Genomic DNA, 7,686 nt, shown 5'->3' with positions numbered 1-7,686 from the left:
ATCTTTTGAATTCAGAGCTCTTTCTCCAGCAAAAGAAAACTGCAAGTGTATTTTAAGAAACACTTTTGAGAAATAATAGCTCTTCGAGAAATAATAAAAAATGGGAGGGACGCAAGTATACTTGAGTCAGTTTGTGTACTAATGTTCAAAAAGATGAACTGGTATGTAATGAAATTAAGCAACTGAAACTGGGAAGTTTGATGTCAAATCCATCTAAAATTGAAAACGCACGAGTAAATACTTGCTTGGAGGGCATCAGAAAAGAATGTTAAAGCAAAATTACCTAATACTGGTGTAATATAAGTATAATATAACATAAACTCAATATTGTATTTCATTTTTTAAATTTTATATACATATTTTTTTCCTGCATGGGGCAGGGATATCACAGATCACATGACTGTTGGAAGACATTTAATCATTTTACTCAAAAAACTTTGTGGATAATATGAAACAGGTTAAACGTTCATTCCTAAGGTGTACTGAGTAATGAAACAAAGACAATCTGTAGAAAGCACTCATAGAATATGCCTGAAGTATCCATTTCTGCACCTATTTCTTAAGTCTGGAACACATCAGAGCATAACCTACCTCCTTAATAAGATCCCGACATTTTTCTGAAGAGCAGAAACTGATTTTCATATGAATTTAATAGTTAGGATTGATTGATCTTTTACAATTAACAGTATTGGGGCAAACTCAAGTGACTGGGATAACTTACCTAAATTATACTAAAACTGAGTTGGACATAGCTGCATTTCTAGGCACACTATTATTCTTCCCCCATGTTATAATTAAATAATTAAAATTATTCCCTTTTTCTTCAAAATGATAAATGACAAACATAAGGGGAAAGAAAGGAAAAACAGCAGAAATCAACCTTCCATTTTTCAGCATGAAATATTCTTGACACAGGCACAGCTGCTGCTTCTGGCAAAGCCTATTAGAAATGCAAGTAAACTCATTTTTCCCTACAAATAATATTTTCATTAATTTCACAGTGTTTCAGAAATAAATCACATTGCAGTAGATCCTGAGGAGCTTCAAAGAAAAAAACTGGCTTTCTTAAACATCAAGTTAAATTATTGACCACAGCAAAGGTATGTGGATCATTAGTTTTTATTTCATTATAAATTATTGTTTTTCCTTATTTCCTTATAAAAATGATGTTATTATTACACTTGTCATAATCACTTATAATTATTATCTCATTTCTTACATTATAGTTTTTATCAGAGTAAGAAAATTGGGTGATGTAGCAAAATTGACCATTTTATATTCAGTAAAGATGCCACATCTGCTCACGTAATATCTCTCTATAAAACTCAAAGTATTAATATGTCAGAGGAAAGAAAATGGGTTCTGAAGGCAGAGAGGTGTTTTAATCAGTGTTCTCCAGAGAAACAGAATCAATAGGATGGATGGATGGATACATACATACATACATACATACACACATATTTACCATGACAAACTGGCTCACATAATTATGAATGCAGTGAAGTCTCATGACCTGCTGTCTCCAAAATGACAGCACAGGAAAGCTGGAGGTATAGCTACAGTACAGACCAGAAGGCCTGAGAACCAGGATCCTGATCGTACTTCCCCATCCAGGTCTGAAGGTCCTAAAGCAACAGCACTAACGTCTGAAAACAAGACAAGATGGACATCCCAGTTCAAGTAGGAAGCAATTTTGCACTATTCAGGCTCTCAAATGATTGTATTATGCCTGTCACCACTGGTGAGGGTAATCTTCTTTATTCAATCTATCAATTCAAATATTATTCTCTTCCAAAAACACCCTCACAAACACACCTGGAATAATGTTTTACCAACTATCCAAGCATACTAAGCTGGGTCATGTTGACATATAAACTTCACCATCTCAAGGTCAAGTTCAAATTCTTGTTCCACTATTTGTGTGACTTTTGTCAAGTTACATAATCTGTATTAATCCTCCTACATTTTAACAGGAAGAAAAGAGAAGGAAAGACAGGACAAAAAATACAAATATCGATAGATTTGTGTTATATCTCCTGGATATTGAAATAGTTCCCATCTATTTGTTTAGTTTTTATTTTTGTTTTTTACTGTGAAGTAGTATATAAAATCATTTCTTGAGAAAGAAATAAGATTTATTGGAGGTTTGATGATACTTTAGGAGGATTTAACACTTGAGAAAAGTGAAAAATAAAAATATTCAGGCAAACATACTTGTTCAGTGGGATCGACGGTCCAGCTAAGACTGTTAAGAATCTAGAGTTGTAAATATGCTCAATTAAGTATATAGATGTTAAATAATAATATATGTTAAATATTCTTATAGTATTTATATCATAAATGCTCAGCCAGCCAACTGTGGGCAGGACAATGTAGATAGTTGGATTATCCAGGATTAGCGTTTTGTTATGTAATGTGAAAGGAAAAAAGGGCAAGTGAATTTGAAATTTTGACAAGAGAGTGAGTGACAACATCATGGTGAGTGTATCAGAAGAACTGTGGGGACAGTAAAAGAAATGGATAAAATACTGATCCACATAAATTTCATGTGATTTGGAATGGGCATAAGTTCAGCAAGATATTCAGAAAAGAAGTAGAAATGTAAGGTCACAGGGCAAAAATAATTCAGGTTTTTTTTTGTGGTGGGGAAGTATAACAATGAGGCTCATGAATTCAGTTATAGGCTAAAGAGAAATTGCGTCATGAATGGTAGATAGCAATTGGTCACAAGTCATGCAGGTGTTCAAACATGGGTGAACTCTAGCAATAAGCATCACTTTTAAGGAGCATTACTATAAGTTTTGAAAAAACAGACTTGAGTACTGTGTGTCCTGTGTGTTTTGAGGTCAAAAAGACCTAATTTGATGTATATCTCTGACACTTTCTTGCTTTGAAAACTTTAGGAAATTGCATGTTTTCTCTCAACCTCATTGTCCTCATGTCCAAAGTGAAGGTAGAGATGGGGGAAGATATAGACAGATTAGGTTATATCCCCTAGGTCATATATCACATAAGTGGGTAAAGACTATGAACCTAGATTTTCTAAATTCAAATTCATTGTGCTTTCCATTGTATCACAATAACCTGTGGTTAAATATCTAGAAAAAGCAATAAAGAATTCACAAGTCATTTACTGGGTTTGGGGAATTCAGACAAGATTTATGTTAGTGCTTATCTCTACCAGCTGTCTTTAAATCGCAAGGCTAAACACAGGCAACAGTTTGCTTGGATTTTCCATTTTGGTTACTTAAAACATATTGCAAGAAGTTTCTGCACCTAGGTTTAAAGCACAGTTTAGTTGGTGGCAAAGACTAACTGTTCTCTGCAAAAAATCTAAACAAGCACTAGACATTTCTTCAGTTTTCAATCAACTGTGCTACATATTTAAAATATAGTTAAAGCAACAGCAAAACTACAAGGATGGCAGAATGCAAAGGAGCATATAGGCAGGGCCACTTTGCCGCCAGAAAAGGAAGCAGATGGAGAATCACATAAGTAGGAAAAATTAGAGTCAGGCAGAGAAGGCAGCAGAGCCGACATGGGGAGAGCAACACCAGTGAAGAACACAGGCAGATTGCTAAGCTTCACTGCTGCTGCAGCAGCAAGACATTAGACGCAAGTCATGTGGGAAGAATTACTATCTGGAAATTTTAAACCACATAGACGGAGAAAGACTAAGAATATACTAATTGAAGAGTCACGGCACAACACCTGTTTTACATCTTCGGAACTGAAGTTTTTCCCTCCCTGGTACTCAATGAATAAAGCTCAAATGCCTCACTGTAGCTCCTTGTTAAGTATCTAAAATAAATTTAGATGTTAGTAAAATAACATAACCCCGAAGATCTGCACCGTCCCTGTTTATCCCAATATCCGTTATACATACCTTCTGAATTGTTGTAGGAATTTTTTCACTATGCTCTGAGCAAAATATACACATCAACCATTTAAATTTTTCTTAAGATTAGTTAACAAAAGTTAAAGACAAAAACACCAATAGATATTTGCAGGTATATTAACTGAATTGCCATGTAAATAACTTTTTCTGTTGATGAAATTAAAGCCTAGGAGATTATATTTAATCTTCTACAAGAGTTAATATTTTATTAATACAAGATTTAATATAGTCCTCTAAGCTTTAATTTCAACAACTGGAAAAATATCCAGTAAAATGAAAGTAACCCAAACCACACTGATTTGAAGGACTAAAGACAACATCATTATCATCATCTTCATCATCATCTAAAGCAAATTCCAAATGCAAGTACAGATTCTGTCTCTACCTAACATGCCGTAGAGCACATTGTTATATCTTTAATTTCCTTGTCAAAAATATAGATAGAAATTGATTCTCTCTTTACACAGAATATGACACCAAAAAAAGCCTTCTAAGATTTTCCAACTAAATTGGGTAATATGTGGAATGATTTCTTCTCTGATTCCATTGAATATATAACTGAAGTTTCTACTTATCTAGTGAACACAAAAAACCAGAGCAAAGTATTCCCTGGTGGCTTGTTACATTGTTCTACAGAGTCTATTCCACTATTGTGACATAAATGTTCATTTCTAGTAACAGTGATTTTTCTAGCCCGTTTTGTTAATTACAGAGACAGTTAACTATGACAAAGCACAATTTTGCATTTGTCAACTGATAAGCAACCAAATTTGAACTTTGTTCAGGCCAAGAGAGAAGAAAGAATATTATATATTGATTTTGGTTTTTCGCTAAACACTATAATACTTCCTTCTCTAAAGCCCAAATCACTATAAAACATCAATTTAATATTTCTTTAAATCTTGCTATTTTGGTTGTTTACAACTAACAACAATTGTTTTGCCTAATTTACACAGAAAGTGAGATAATAAAATTTAAAGTCTGAATGTTTTGTTATATGCATGTGTAAATATATATACACTTACAACCATCTCTATGTCCTTTTTACAACTTGTCTCAATGGAATAGTCAGCCTTGTTCTAACAATTTTTAAACCTAATTTAGCATTTTTCTATATAATTTATCCTCTCTCTTATGTATCTTAAAATTTCTCTTTTCTTCATATATATTTCAGTTTGCAAATATGACCAAAGCATCCTTATCTCAAATCAATATCGACCTTCAGAACTCACCTTGACATACAGTAAAATAAACGATAACCTCCAGTTGAGAAAAGAATATGCTACTAGAATAGTAATTGACAACCAAGAAATAATCCTTAGTAAAATGTTTGCATTTATATTTAAAATATAAAGAATCTTTAGCAATAATTGAAATCAAAAGCACAGGAAAAATGACGATTTAGAAAAATACATATTTTTATGTATGTATGAGTTTAACCATTTTTATGTATGTATGAGTTTTACGTATGAGTTTAACCTCATAAAAAAATACCAGGTGGATTCAGTTACATGGTGAGAGGAAAATGTGTATGTGAGTATGTAGCTATAGTCTCTGGGGAATCTTGAAAATAATAACAAAAGTGATCCCATGTAAAAATAGGTTATATATTTTACAGTACAAATTTTACTGAAAAAATAGCATATTGAAAGTTAAAGTATGAAGTAAAAAGCAAACAAACAAAAAGATGTAGGTAGTACATTTTCTATGACTGATGACTCATTTGTTAACTGACAGGATGTGTTTGTGTTTATTTACAAATTAGTGATAAAATATTTTCAGTGTAATGCTGAGCTTTTGATGATTAATCTTGAAATGAGTAAAGGTTTGCCACAAGGTGAATTGTCTAACTTGTCATGACCTTACTCTGTATGCTACATATCATTAATATTTAATAACAGAAATAATTCAAGAAAAAAGAGTCACCTTGGAAAGTCTCCATATCCAAAGTAGCTTATTATTTTATATATTTCTAACAGTGACATAAAACTGTACTATATTCACTTGTGCTTATACAGAGTGAGGCTGAGGAGAGAGCTGTCATGTAGACTATGCAAATAAAGCTATACATAAATATTAGACATAAAAGATATTTCATATATATGTGGTTTGCAAAAATTTGGATTAATTATATAGTTAAATTTTTGGTTTTATGTAAACTTCTTAAAAATTTGTAGGTCACTGAAAGACTATCGTGTATCATTTCAGTTAGGATTTGTTTTTTACTGAAACATTTTTGAATTTTTCTGAGCCCTATTAAATAATCCATGATTCATTACTCAATAAATAACATAAATTCTAATATTATCTTCATGAAACATCTGGGAGTGTGGTCTTTTAGATGACAATTGTGCATAAATAAAAGTAATTTTTTGAGAGTTGATATTTGTACCGGTAATACTCTGTTTTACACATCAGAATAGCAACAAAAATATAACTACTAAGTCAATTCATAGGCCTATGTCTATCCTCCCCCTTGATATGCTTTCTTTGAGAGAAAATACTGTAAAAAAAAAATGTGCTTCCTATTGCGTTTTCTGCTCCAAATCTTAAACTTTTTGAGTGTTGACATGATGTCACAAGTGGAAAATTCTACACATGATGTCTGTGCTTTCTGATGGCTCAGTGTACAAAAACTTTATCTCATGCACAAAATTATTAAAAATCTTGTAATAAAGTTACCTCAGGCTATTTGTATAAGACAAATATAAAGCATAAATGAATTTTGTGTTAGAATTGCATCCCATCCCCAAGATATTTCATCACATATATGCAAATATTCCACCCCTGCCCCCCCAAAAATCTGAAATCTGAAACACTTTTGGTTCTAAACATTTTGGATAAGGGATACTCACTTAACTCATCTTTCATGTATAAGTGACCAATTCATAAGCGTAAGATTATAAGCCAAGAACTATGGCAAGAAAATTGACAAAAATCCATAACTTTGTGGTGTTTAAATTCTGTGAAACAGGCCCGGATATGAGACAGGTAAAATATGCAGTACGTTGTTAGATGAGAATCAGGATGAGTATTTTGGAAAAGTTTGTCAGATTTTTTGGATACATATATGTCTATGTTTATAAACTATTATGAAGGACAGAGATGAAGACCTTTAATTTGAAACTAAGAAGCACGTTTAATTTGATGTGACCAAATATCAACAAGGTGATTTAAAGTTTCTATTGTTATTTTCTGTTATCTCTGTTTCCCACCAGGCAGTTTACTTAGCAGTGGCTTTTTTTTTTACTATATTTTCAGTGTTTCTTATCCATCTTGTCCCTTACTTTAATAATAGCTGATATACTTGGAATTGATTTATATTATTTATTGATTTATATTAATTATTGATTATGCATTTCACTATTATCTACTGGTAACTACACTCTGTCAAGTGCTATTTTAGGTCTTAGATAAGTGATAGTAAATGAACTAGAAAACACTCTTGCAGTTTTGGAACTCACAATTTAGGTGAAGCTGTATGAAGAGAAGTAAACTTCCAATAACCCTTAAAAACTTACAGGACTGCCGCTATCTAATGATGATAGAGTGGGTTCTCAGCTCTGAAAAAATATTTGTTAAAATGTATCATTACTCTTAGTTTATTATTTTAGCTAAATATAGTCACAAGATTTTAACCATTATAATTTGAGAAGAAATACTGACTATATTTCACAAGTTATAAGTAAGGTATCCTAATTTTAAACATAACTCTAATTATTTTAGATTATGTTTTTGTATTTGAAATTGTTTCTCATAGCCCCAAGATTTTCTAAGCGCCTATTTTA

At 32.0% G+C, this 7,686-nt stretch overlaps 1 long non-coding RNA gene across 1 annotated transcript; it reads right to left on the bottom strand.

Annotated features, from left to right (window-relative positions):
- Positions 1-1,101: 1,101 nt before the first annotated feature.
- LOC116475312 (uncharacterized) lies at positions 1,102-7,461 on the bottom strand. The gene is made up of 2 exons (XR_004249891.1): positions 7,363-7,461; positions 1,102-1,646 (listed from the first exon to the last, which is right to left on the bottom strand). It is a non-coding gene; the product is annotated as an uncharacterized LOC116475312 (long non-coding RNA).
- Positions 7,462-7,686: the final 225 nt, after the last annotated feature.

Source organism: Hylobates moloch, unplaced genomic scaffold, assembly GCF_009828535.3.
Source record: "Hylobates moloch isolate HMO894 unplaced genomic scaffold, HMol_V3 SCAFFOLD_2, whole genome shotgun sequence".
Classification (NCBI taxonomy): Eukaryota; Metazoa; Chordata; class Mammalia; order Primates; family Hylobatidae; genus Hylobates; species Hylobates moloch.
The sequence above is the reverse complement of the archived record's forward strand: the minus strand, read 5'-3'. Positions and strand labels throughout refer to the sequence as shown.